Source organism: Prionailurus viverrinus, chromosome D2 (assembly GCF_022837055.1).
Source record: "Prionailurus viverrinus isolate Anna chromosome D2, UM_Priviv_1.0, whole genome shotgun sequence".
NCBI lineage: Eukaryota > Metazoa > Chordata > Mammalia > Carnivora > Felidae > Prionailurus > Prionailurus viverrinus.
The window spans coordinates 7,841,180-7,855,243 of NC_062571.1; the positions used below are offsets into that span (position 1 = coordinate 7,841,180).

A 14,064-nucleotide genomic window follows, 5' to 3' on the forward strand; every position below is an offset into this window, starting at 1 on the left:
TAATCACCCCTCCATCCCTCTATCCATCTCTCTCATATTTTTTTTAAATTTCAAAATATGTTGCACGTATCATTGCGCCCCCCTCAAGATATCATCTGTTATTAGGTAGTAAACTTTGGCCACTAGCAATGCAAACCTGTATAAACACTTTTCCACCCATGTGTGGCTATTTCTCAGAAACCGAACCGTGGGGAATGTGCACTGATAATTTGCAGGGATATTGTGAAACCTCTCTCTGTTGAGGGTGTAGCAATTGATGCTTCCATAGGCAAAGTAAGCAAGCCTCTGTGTTCACACCATTATTTCAAATTTTTAAATATTTGCCAATACCAAAGGTAAAGAAAAAAAAAAGGATGGTTTCATTTTGCATCTTTGTTTTCCTATGCATAGGAAAATACCTGCATTTCTTTTTCTTTCGATTCTCTGTTCTTTGCCTATTTTTTCTACCAGAAAAATAGCTGATTAGCACAACTCTATATACCGAGGACACTAGCCCTTTCTATTATGATTTGCAATTATTTTTTTCCAACTTTGCCGTTTCCACTTTGATGTGACTATGACTTCTTTTTCCAAGCACAACTTTACTTTTGTGTTAGTTTATTTCCAAGAAGTACTAAATACCTAGTATTTCTCCATTACTCGCTGCCCCAGAGTCACCCCTTACAACGGCTTGACTCAAATTCTACTGAGTTACTTGCAGGGTCCAGTTGTGCTGTGTCTTTCCCACCTATGGGCTCTTGTATATGTTGCTTCTTTCCGGAACATTCTCTCGGTTCGTTTCTCCGGGCTGATTGCTACTAGTCCTTCGAGACTGAGCTGAGAGGCTGTGCCTACAGCACAGATTCCCTTAATCCCCGAGGCAGGTTTCATGGTCTTGTCCCGTCTTTGCCTCGTGCCTTATGTGCACCCTGATCAGAACCCTTTCCTTCTGTGATCTAATTAGCTGCTTCCTGGCTTTCTCCTCCAGATCTGTGAGGGAAAGGACTATAATTTATTCATTCATCATTGTCTCTTCAGCCTCTAGCCCAGGACCGGGCATATATGTAGGTGCTCAATAAGTGTTTAAGGAAAAAGGCAAGGGAGGAGAAGCAAGGGAGGGTGGGAGCGGTAGAGGGTGTTATGGACTGACGTGTGCCCTCTCCAAATTCGTACGACGAAGCCCTAACCCTCAGTGCCTCAGAACGTGACTGTATTTGGAGACGAGGACTTTAAAGGGTGATTAAAGTAAAATGATTAGGGCCCCCTGTTTACAGGGGGCCCTAACCCAATCTGACCGATGCCCTGATAAGAAGAATAAATTTGGACCTACGGAGAGATAGCAGGGATGCATGCACACAGACAACAGACCATGCGAGGACGCAGCAGGAAGGTGGCTGTCTGCGAGTCAAGGAGAGAGACCTCAGGAGCACCTACCGATACTCTGACCTTGGACCTGAAGTCTCCAGAACTGTGAGGGAATATGTTTCTGTTGCTGAAATCACCCGGACTGTGGAATCGTGCTATGGCACCCCTAGCAAACTCCTACGCAGCCCTGGAAACGCACGAGGGAGGCTTGGAGGGTGCAGAGGGAGCACGGCTGGGTCGCGACTATCTAAATGTAGACCATTCGAGGCCCACGGAAGATTCATGCGTCTTGGCAAGTGTGTCACAACTCAGGGGGAAAAAAAGTGGTTCTTTATTTTCCATTCAGAACAAAGAGAGGAGGCTGATTTTCAACTAAAACCTCTGTTCTCTAGATTATAATGTGAACATATAATTAAATTTGATTTTGATTGGGTAAGGCTCTCTCAATTATAATTCTCATGGATTTAAGTCATAAACTATAATGGATTTACATGGTGTGAGAATTTAGTCTGATTATAATAAGCCACTCGAGCTTAAGGAGGGACGTGCATTCACAGCGACACTGCCTTGTTGGGACTGCTGGAAAAATCACTGTAATTTTTAGTCTGCCTATTTTTCAGATTTAGTAGTTTCCTCTTTACTGCTGGGTTAGTTTGTTTCAAAGAGATGCTTCCCTTAGAAAATGAAATCTGATACACTGCTGTTCTCAGCGGCGTCACGAAAAAAGAGAAAAATTAATCATGGGACATGAAGTCCTTGAGAGTGCTCTTGTGGCCAAACGTTTCCTCTCTGACGAGGGCCATAGTTTTGTGTTAAAAACTATACGCCAACTTGGACAAACTATTCATTTCCCTTCGTATTTTGGGGTGAGTCAGTATATCTATGGCAGGACATAAATCATTAAGTGAAATCAAGAAACGTCTGGTTTTCACTTCCAAATACGATGGAAGCGTGTGAAATTATATTCCGTCCATATGATGATGGCTATGATCTGGAGGCTACATGGTTAATTTCCCTGACAGACTATAAAATCACCCAGCCAGGGACGGTGAAAGCTGTTAATCAGGAAGATAACCTTTGAAAGCCTTACCCCTTTCATAATGGCTGCTAGTTAAATATGAACATCTGGGAAATCATTATGAATTCATTGTGCATAAATCTATTGCCCTATGTACAGAACTCCTTTTTATTACAAACAGACTTTACATAATAAGCAAGGAAAAAAATGTATCAATGTTCTTTTTTTTTTTTACCATGCACATATTTGATGTACCATTTATTAACAAAATTCGACATCGCCCTTGGATGTCTGCAACACTGGCTATAAAATGGGGATAATGGTATTTAGTCGAGAACATATCTAAAAGGTTTTAATGTTTTAGCAATGCTTTGAGGATTTAAATGCTTTAACTGTGCTAATTTTTATGATGTTGATATTGTCTCAGAGGTTTACTTTGATATCTTATGCGTATACAATATAAACTGAGAGAAATGGCCTTTTGTTTTCTACATACATACATAAGACAGGTTGACAAATTTGAGACGGGATTTCCACAAGCCACTTTTTTTCCTCCCAACATTTTTCCCTGTATTCCAGAAAGAACCTTCCAACGTGGGCACCTACACCATTCAGCGAAGAGATGTCTTCTAGATTTGTTATGGACGCAGATGTCGGAATGCCTAACTTACTTACGAAAAGTGAAAAACCGAATAAAGACTTTCCCACCTAATGAGGCTTGATTGCCAACGCCGGCAGATTTTGAGAGGCAATTCTCGTGCCATTTGAGAAAGGAACACTGAGTTTTACACAATGAGAAAACAATGACCAGATTACAATTCTGGCTAATGGTGTTAAGCCACTAAGACTCTTCTGGTATAAACCTTAATTTTCTGAAATGTGTAACTAAGACAGACCCTAATCCCAGATGAAATTTAATTGAAGGTTGTTTTTAAAAACCTGGCAGGAGATATTTCTCTTTGGAGTGCTGCCAACTAAAACGGACTCTGGACATTTCTTCATTGTTACTTCAGCCAAGTTAGACCATAATGAGAACCAGTCTTTTGGACTTTAACCCGACAGCTTAAATAAGATTTAAAATCTAGCTTCTTTATTAAAATACATTAACAAGTGCTTTCAAAAAGCTTGGCAATTAATGTATACATATTTATCCATAAGAGTAAGTAACATACATAGGCAAATATAACCAAAGGCAAAATATAGTGTGCCTGTGCTCATTTATACTTGCGGACAAGGGATTTCTATTCCCTACGTGAAGCTTTCCTGCATTAACACTAGAGGAAAAATTAGTTCAATACATCAATATGAAGAGAAAACGCAGCTAAAACAGAAGGCTAACGTACTGGATAAATTAGGTCAGAAGATCTTGTTAGAGACCCTTATAATTTATGTAATTTACATTTGTGACACTTGACAAAATTGTAATTGAGTAAATATCAGCCTAATTGGTTTGTTGCTCATCTCCCCATGAGAAAGCAGGGGAGCGAAAGCCTTGTTTTGGGGAGCAACTGTTTACCTAGAGAGAAGGCCAGGGAGAACGAATGGTTACTGTCTGTCTACTACAGGTCAGCTCCTATGGTATAGATGCTTCATTTCTTTTAATACTTCATAGCTCTGTACAGAAAGAAATAGGGTCTCCATGAAGTGCTGAGAGGTTGGGATAAAAGAAGGGAGCCCGGGTGACTCGGTCGGTTAAACGTCCGACTCTTGATTTTGGCTCTGGTCATGATCTCACGGTTTCTGAGTTTGAGCCCCGCATTAGGCTGTGTGTTGACAATGTGGAGCCTGCTTGGGATTCTCTGTCCCCCTCTCTCTCTTCCACTCTGCTCCTCTCTCTCTCTCTCTCTCTCTTTCTTTCTCTCTCAAAAATAAATAAACATTAAAGAGAGAGAGAGAGAGAGAGAGAGACAGAAATTAACTGACTTTCTCCATCAGCAGAGCTAAGATCAGAACTAGATCCCAGAGGGGCGCCTGGGTGGCGCAGTCGGCTAAGCGTCCGACTTCAGCCAGGTCACGATCTCGCAGTCCGTGAGTTCGAGCCCCGCGTCAGGCTCTGGGCTGATGGCTCGGAGCCTGGAGCCTGTTTCCGATTCTGTGTCTCCCTCTCTCTCTCTGCCCCTCCCCCGTTCATGCTCTGTCTCTCTCTGTCCCAAAAATAAACAAAAATGTTGAAAAAAAAATTTTTTTTAAAAAGAACTAGATCCCAGCTCTCTACTTTTTCCATCTGAACACGATGCACCCTCAAGGTCAAGGAAAGAAAAGATAATACTTTGGCTTTTGTTCTTTATAAAGCCAAAAACCAGCACTTTCTCCATCCTCCAATCAATGGTTCATAAGCTGGGCTGCTCATTAGAATCGTCTGAGGAACATTCTAAAAGTATCTGGGTCCCACAGCCAGAGACCTTGATTCAAAATGGCTGGGATCCACCCAGGCACTTCGACTTTAAAGAAATCTCCACAGTTGAATCTGATGCATATTCAGGCTTGAAGTGCTGTTCTTGCCCAAGCCTAGCAAATGTTCTATCCCTGTCCTCTCCTAAATTCCCAGTTGAATGGGGAAGATTATACAGGAAGCCTTACTGAACAGCTACTTAAGTTCCAAGAATTACATAAAAGGATTTAATAGATATATACCTCATTTAGTACGTGGTAAGAATCAGATCAACGCTTCCACAGACCCAGTTACCGTTTCTTTAAACTTATGGAAACAGTAACCTTATTTCTGAAATACACCTTGTCTCTCCCTTAAAAATTTCAAAAATCATTGTTTATTTCAAGAGCTCCTTCACCAACTGACCGACCAACCGACCGACCGAAAAGACAGACTTTCCTCTAAGCCCAAGACACTTAAGAATTCGTGCTGTTCTACCTCCTGGTCCTACCCGTAAAACACTCTGTCTGTGATGCCCTGCAGAGGCCTTCAAAAATGTTCATGACCTCTGACCTCTAAGGGTGATCTCCCGTGTGCTCTTGGACAAGCCCGGCCAACTACTCTGTGGGGCCTGACGTTTCCTCTTCTGCTTTGGACACCCCCACCCCCACCCCACCCCCACGATGCCTGAAACAGCCTCTGAAGTCTTCAGTAGTGTCTAAGTGTATCTACCAGCTGCCTCTGGATGACAGATCACTGACCTGCCACCATAACTCGCTGGACGCTGTTGCCTCTGCCAAGCATTGTGCCGTTTCCGACGGGTCCTACTTTCTCCTGGTGCTTTTGTGCCAATGAGCAGGAGTCCTTGAAGAGCTAATGTTGCTTTGGGCTCTCCGAAGTTAGGAAAGTGCAGAAGTCACTCTACATTGCATGATAAGTGGGTGGGTGGCTGGGAATGCCTCACTCTTTGATTCAGCCTTGTATTTTCCCACATGAGCTCCCGGGAAGTATTACCCCACAGGCTTCCAGGACTGTAGTGCAGAGCGCTCCGTTTTTCTTTCAAGTTCCCCCCTGCCTACATCTCTGTAGGATTCACCTGGTGTTTCAAGTGGGAATGGCTGGCAGACAAACCAAGCGATGGGCACCATAATGCTGCAGATGTATCGCTCCCAACAATCACTAAAGCTTTATTATTCGGCCAACTTTGCCTAACTCCATCTACCTTGTGAAAGCGTTCTCTCTCCAGAAGTTCCAATCAGTCTCTCCTAGGAACTGTCTTCCGGCTGGCTGGTCAACCACACCAGCCCGACAGACATGCCCATGACATGTGTGAATTTGAGTAACGGGCCTGGAGTAGGTTCAAGCTAGGGACCACCGTGAGGTCCACATCAATAAGAAAGTGCTTCCGGGTTTGAGCTGAGGTCGTGAAGGGGCAGGTGGTCCTCCACGTGGCTTCCGTTTGCCTTCCTCTGGGTCTCACACACAGAGCAGGGCCGAGCCACACGGTGAATCAGTGTCTCACCGAACACGTGCCGAAAGCGTCTATCCAGAGGAAAAGTTCTAAATCCTGAGCAGAACTAGGTCCCCTGAATACTGGCCTACTGAAAACAAGCTTGAGAGAGTTGTAGGAAGCCAAGTTATCAGAAGCTTGTAAAGTATGTAAACACTAGTTTAGATGAATTTGCCAGACAGAGCTTGCATTCTCTTTTTTTTGTTTTCCTCTACGGATCATTTCTTTATGTCTTCTTCCATCGCAGGCTTTTCCAGGCTTCTTATTCTCCCTTAGGGGGTATCTTGCATCTTTACTGTCCACACGCATGGCCTTCTTTAGGCTTTACTGGGAAATGTGCTTAAAATCTTTTCTGCCCAAATCACCCTATCCTTGAATTAGCCTTTTCTAGTTCAGACATCGACCAAAGGCATTCTTTTTCCTTGTCCTGACTTTCAAAGATCTTGCTTTTCAGGGAACTGATTGGATGGTTTGGAGGGGAGGTGGGAGCACTCACAGAGGCAAGGCTCTAGAATCATTATGTTTAATATTCTGACCCCGTTTTGTTCCCAGGCTTGTGTGTCCTGAAAAGGTTGGGACTTCATCCTGCAGACAGCGGGGAACCACTAAAGATTTTGAGAAGCATGATATGATGAAATTCAGTCTGCCCACGATGGTTAACACGAACTAGGGAGCACGAAGGCAGGTGATCATGACGATATAACAGAAAAAAGAGTGGCAGAAAGAAAAAAAAAAAAAAACGAAGGAGGTTTTAAGTGAAGGATGTATGGAACCAGTAAAAGAAATCCAGCTATCAGAATTGACAACTTGGGAGAGAATAAAATGTACTCAATTGGAGACAAAACATATTTCCGAAAACGGTGTTTGAGATTGTTAATGATATCGAACTTGGTCTTCGATAGGGAAGAGATAAATAGAGAAAAAGAGTTAACATTGTAGCAGAGGATCATACTACCAAGGAAACGAACAGACAGAACCGAATTCCAAGAACTAACTAACCCCTAGGAACACCCAGAGTCGCCAGAATGGAAGGTGAAAAAAGGAAATTCAGAGTTTGGCCACGAAGCGGACACTAAAGGGTGACTTCTATCGTAACTCTTGTTAAATGGTCTTGCCCAAGGAACAGTCCTCGTTGCTTCACTTTCGCCCTGGAGTAAATGCTCAGACCAGCTCTGGCAGGCTCGGTTCGCTGGTTGGTCCTACACCAGAGCATCACTCTGATGTTGCCTTTGAAGTCTCTCATTCTAATGAGGACTGTTTTATACTTCATTAACTACATCTCCCTAAAACGGGGCCAATGCACTCTCGCCTTGGGCCACAACAGAGTTGTGGTAGCGATTCCAAAGTATTTGTCGATACATTAAAAATTTGCATGGCAGGACAGGCAGAGCCTGAAAAAATGGGAGTTCAATAAACATATGTTGAGGGAATAAATGAGTGGCTGAATGTGAAAGCTTGAATTCTGCACAAACCAGGTGTAGACACTGGAATACCGAATAAAATTCTTTTTTTTTTTTTTTGAGAAAGACAGAATGCAAGCAGGGGAAGGGCAGAGAGAGAGAGAGAGAGAGAGAGAGAGAGAGAGAGAGACTCTCACACAGGTTCCACATTGTCAGCACGGAGCCCAACGTGAGGCAAGAACTCACGAAGCCATGAGATCGTGACCTGAGTTGAAACCAAGAGGCAGACACTCAACCGACTGAGCCCCCCCCAGGCACCCCTGATACCACATAAAATTCTTGATGGCCATGATATTGTACAGGTTGGCAAAGAGATAAAAGAGTTAGGATTTAACAGCGTAGATTTTTCTACATAAAACCATCCTGAGCCAGTAACGTCTTAGCCAACCTGGTGTTGAGTACCCGTGACACGCACAAAAATGTGCCCCCATGAAAAACAGAGTTAAATACAAGCCAATGGTGCTATGCTATAATTTCAAAGCCAAGTTTTACATCAAAGTATTTGCGGTATGTCACTGAAGATTGACAGCAATCTCACCCCGTGAGGCTCAGCACCAAGCAAGCCTTTGTAAGGGAACGATTAACTTCCGGTTCAGGTCTACAAACTGAAAACATCAATAGGATTTGGAAGGAATCCCAGGAAGACTGATCACAGAGATTAAAGGAATAAAAAAGGATTAGAAAATTAGCCCCAAAGAGAAAGATGAAAAAATGCAATTTATTTAACCTAAGAAAGAGGAAGCTGATAAGCAAAGAAACTGTCTTCAAGGAATTTGTTTTGTTGTTGTTGTTTTTTATATGTAATTTCTTGTCAAACTGGTTTCCATACGACTCCCAGTGCTCCTCCCAACAAGTGCCCCCCTCCATGCCCATCACCCACTTTCCCCTCTCCCCCACCCCCCTCAACCCTCAGTTTGTTCTCAGTATTTAAGAGTCTCTTATGGTTTGCCTCCTTCCCTCTCTGTAACTTTTTCCCCCCCTTCCCCTCCCCCCTGGTCTTCTGTTGAGTTTCTCAGGATCCACACATGAGTGAAAAAATAGTCTTCGAATATTTTGTCAGTGGGGCAAACAGCTCTTTAGCCCATAGGCAGCACAAGACAAGATGGGCTTCCCAGTGGAGACCCCAAAATGGAAGCACCATTAGTTTCCACCAATGGAAACCTCTGCCTGCAGGGACTGGGGTGTGCTGTTTGATAGACTGTCACAGGCAGTAGGTCCAGTCCTTCTCTGGACCTTCCTTAACATGAATATACAGCTTTGTATCTAAATAGCAGTCCAGGGAGGAAGGAGAAATTCTAGAAAGAATTTCTATCTTTGCAGTTTTGAAATTCTCACAGACACTTAGGCATCAAGAAATGTGAGAAGGAACTCTCACGAGAATATTTTTTCTTAAGATGCTTAAAATGGTGAATTCTGAACCTTAAATCATGAAGATCATTTGCTAACCTTGTTCTTGATTAGCTACAGGTCGGCTTTGCCCATGTCCCACCGTGCCATTCAGTAAATAACTTTATTCAGTTGTCTGAATAAAGGACACTCTATTTTCTACTGCCCCACATATCTGAATGTTGAAAGACTTCTGGAAAGTAAGTTATGACTTTTCTGAAAGGAATCGTTCATATAATACTCATATTCAGCCTCTAATATATATATTATAATATAATAATTCATATTCAGCCTATAAAGCAAAATGACTAGATGGTGGCATTTTTATTATCACCCTCTTCCAATTCTTGTCTCCTTTAGAAGGAAGGGGTCACTTTATAGTAGGTTCCAAGCTTAGGGAACACCCAGCTAAAGTCAGCCCTTTCCCGTGAGGTAAGAAAATTATGAAGAACCAACCGAAAGAGGACTCTCTCCGATCCTTTATCTTCCATTCCAAAATCTCAGACTCGTGAGTCAAAGTGTAGCTTTTTGGTCAAAGACTCCGTGAAAAAGAAGTAAAGAAAAGTCCTTTCTTGATATTGCATGGAAATGCAGAATCTAGCTGGGACTCACACAGCCAGAGTGGTTTCAGAATTGCTTGCGGAACAACAAAATCACTGTTGGAATCATAAATTTACCCCCACCATGGAGCCAGGACCATACGTACGGGAATAAGCGAGTGGTGGGTTCACACCTCAGCCAACAGACATCTGCTTGCTGGATGGATTTCATCCGGGGGTTATGGTCACTCAGCTGTAATCTGGGACGATACTGTATCCTGGTTGAACCATAGTTTCCTGGATGTGCCATTCGCTATGCTAAGCTTGAATCTCTACTTGATTTTGGCCCGTGTTTCTGCTTTAACTTTTGAACTCTATCTCCCGGTAGTTTCTGACCGTATATCATTTCTTCAAACTGATTAATTGTAAACGTTCTTCAGGTCTCTTGGCCTCTGTCCTCTTTTGTTGGCTGTGGGCAGTGTTCCCTGATGGCCTTCTGGGCCACATTCTCCTTTCCTCCCTGTTCTAGAACAGCAGCAGAACTATTTGCCCCTCCAACCTTCATCAGTCAGCTTCACATATATGCTGTGGCCTTGAAAACTTTTCATTTATTTCAGGCCCAATTCAGCAACAGAAGTTGTTCTCCTCAACAGGTAGCATAATATACTAAGTACATAATATAGTATAGTACTTAGTAAGTGCTTCATGTCTGTTGACTAGACGTGGGAATGAATGACCTGTGCCATAGTCGAGCTACTGACGATTTCCAGTTTTATGAACTAGACCTGCTATTCAATATAACTTTATTCTGTTGTCTGTATTCCCAGGTGTTTGTAAAAGAACACTCTATTATCCATCAGCTGTTTAAATTTATTTTTTTTAAGTTCCTAGGTTACTAATCCTCTCATAAAAAAAAAAAAAGTCTGGACAGTCACCACAGATAAAGTCACTGCAGAATCTTTACTTCTTTTGTCCAACCTGCAGCTCCCTTGGGTGCGACCAGCACTGGCTTCTGCAGACCCCTCGACGTTCCTCATTCTGCTCTTGTGTTCCTTTGGCTGTTTCCTCGAGGTCTTTTCTTCTCGTACAGGCATGTCTTGCGAGTCTATGTTTGGCTTTATGCCTTCTTGCATAATTCAAGGAATCGTAAATCACGCCAAAGCCAGGTGTCTGGGCACAACCAAAATGGGTTCTGAACCGAAACAAAGATGACATTTGGTGCGGTCTTGTTCGTTTTGGCTAGTTTTTCCCTAATTTCTGTCTTAGACACTGTTGCCTTCTGGGGTGAAGGACATCAATGGCCATTTGTTTCTGCTGAAGCAGTCGGTTGGTCATGAACATCCTGGTCTGCACAGTTACTGTGTCCTTCATGATAGTGGCCAAGCTTCAAGCACCAGGGAAGAAAAGACTGGCTATTTACATTGAAATTCATTGAAATTCATAAAATTAAATACAATTTCAATTCCTCAATCACACTATACACATTTCAAGTACTCATCAGCCATAGGAGGCTATTGCTTACCATGGAGATCTAGAATATTCCCATCATTAGAGAAAGATCTATTGGACAGCAGGGGATTAGGCCATTTTCAAACTTATCGATACAATATTGACTTTCTGTATAATCTTGTGCCAAATACTGGCTATAACCTTTCAATGCACTTCAACCCTTGCCCCAGTCTGAAAACAAATCACACTCCAGTTTATTTTCCCAATCTGGCAACCCAATGTCAAGAAACATCAGCAAAGAGAAACTTGACTCTTTTTTTTAATGTTTATTTTTGAGAGAGAGTGAGCACATAGGGGAGGGACAGGGAGAGAGGGAGACAGAATCTGAAGCAGGCTCTGAGCTGTCAGCACAGAGCCCGACACGGGGCCCAAACTCACAAGCCGCTAGATTATGACCTGAGCTGAAGTCGAACGCATAACCGACTGAGCCACCCAGGTGCCCTAGAAACTTGACTTTTCTAAGTCATCTGAGTAGTGAAAGATACTGCTGCACTGACGTGTGCGTGTGCGTGTGTGTGTGTGTGTGTGTGAAAGAGATATCTAAACCAAAGACTTAATATCACGATTCTTTCATTCTACATAAAATCCTGCTGACCAGTCCTAATATGAAATATACTCTACAGAACATAAAGAAACCTGTAAACCTTCTCCTTTCACAAGACACATTCACATTTATAAAGGCCCTAGGAATTGCATGGAGAGCATCTAAGTAATAAAACAATTCAGATGGCTGAGTCCACAGCAGTGCGGAACAGCACCCAAAGCTTACAGGTTCATCTCTGAACAGGTTTTCAGAGGTCCTCACTTTTATTTTTTATTTTATTTAGTTACTTTGTTAACAAGAACTCTATTTACAAATAATACTCGCTGAGTTTGCAATCATAGGTGAGATGTGCAGTTACATACATATATCTACACATATGCACATCCATATATGTGTTTATGTACACACACACACACACACACACACACACACACTCACTGGTATTTAAACTGATCCTGTGGTGACAGAAAAAAATCCTCAGTCTTCTAGATCACTTTATCTTACCAAATTAGATATTCAGGGTTGTCATCAAGACGTTACACATACATACTCACCCAAAAAGAAGAAAAACTCAGGTCAATTGGTTGTAAAGAATATGGCTTTCTATTGATTGGCCAGAGCGCTTCTGTGGAGTACAGCTAGACCAGTACAAACACCATATGGCTGCGTGCGTGTCTGCATTCGTTTGCAACATGAAATCACAGTTGAAGCCAACACTAGAGATTAGAACACCTCTAGTAATGGTACGATCATGCATGAGCTGTCCAGGTCTCCTCGGACCCTTGGGAAATCACCATAGGACATTCACACACACACACACACACACACAAGCCCCAAACCCACAGAGGCCAATCGAGATTTGTGGGATCATGTGAAGTCCAAGCAAACGTGCGTATCAAGGTGCACGTGGATCCGGCAAAGTGGCACCTGAACCCTTGATTAAATCCGCTTCATCCTCACAATCCGGCGATGGACGCGGGTGCCTACACTCCTGCCAATGAGATCGGAAAAAGATTCTGTGGAGGAAGCCTACGGATTAGATTACGTTTAAAAGATCGAAACAGTAAGAGCGATGCAGCATCTACATCTTGAGCAAAATGTAGCAGATCCTTAACCACCAAACTCGGAGCTCATTCTGGAGTGAGTATATGCAAAAATTCAGTAACACAGAGAGCTTGCCCCAAACGATAAAGAAGTTATGAAAGTTCCAATTAAACACGAAGAATTGAGCGCATGTGTTGTTTCTGCTTCTTTATGAGTTCCCACTAAAGTGACACGATACACGTAAAAACAGAACAAACAAAAAAAGGACAAAGAAAACTTGAGAGGAGTCAACAGCAGATGAGGCACAGAAACAAAATTTTGGAAGCCGTTTAGTAGATGGATAAAGGGAAGTCTCCCAGGCTCATTAGAGAGAGCCCGAATCCTAAGTTTGCAAAGGAGGTAAGAAGTGTAGGAGATGCAAAATTCCAGGAAGATTCAGCAAGTGTAGACACCAGGTGTCTCTGAAGGATGCATGGAGGGATGGAAAAGAAAACAAGAGTGTGGTTGAGAACCTGGATTCCCGGGATCCCCACGTTTCCTTCTCTACTCCGCATGACCAGAAGACCTCAGAAACCCATCATGGCAAAAGGCAGGAAGCTTACTCTCTGAAATGTGGCATCCGATAGGCTTGGGAATCTGGGTATGGGTAGCTCTCCTTGGTGCAACGGAAGATTAAGGGAAAGTCTACATACTCCCAGTGAGACATTCTCCCCTCCCCAGCTTTCTTCCTCTACTTGGCTTCCAGAACACTAGCAGCCAGAACTTTAGGCTCTCCCCACCCCCACAACCCCCCTCCAAGCTCACCTCCAAGCAGAACACTAAAGTCTGCCTCTGAGAACATGACCAGCTGAAGAAAAAGGCCTTAAAACACTAACATTTAGGAGCAGGGCCTTCACAGTGTATCAGGCCGTTATCTGCCTGAGGGGGTGAGTGAAGAATGAAACCCAACACATGCTCCACTTACCGAGTCATGTGCAGGGAAGGGGCGGGGCATCACCTTTTTCTAATTAGCACGAAGGCATCCATCGGTCATCAACCCATAGGCTCCAGGGGATCCTTTTCCTAATTCATACAAAGGTACTATATGGGTTTTCCTCAGCCCTATTGAGTGGTCCCCTCTAAAATGGTCAGGACTTGGCCTGATTGTCCTTCAGTGGAATGTGCCAGTCCACTTGTTCAACTGGCATTTAAGCAGTGGTCCTTTAAATATGGACAGCCAAGGGTCATCAGCTGTGAAGACACCGAGAGCAAAAAGACTCAAACAAACAAAACAAACGCAGGAACTGAGAGGAAAAATAAATTAAACTTGAGAAGCAGTTTGTTATCCTCAGATGGGGAA

General features: G+C 43.1%; 1 protein-coding gene across 12 annotated transcripts in view; it reads right to left on the reverse strand.

Moving 5' to 3' along the window:
* Nucleotides 1-14,064, reverse strand: part of RNLS (renalase, FAD dependent amine oxidase) — a 321,158-nt gene that overhangs the window by 254,614 nt on the left and 52,480 nt on the right. The window lies entirely within an intron of this gene.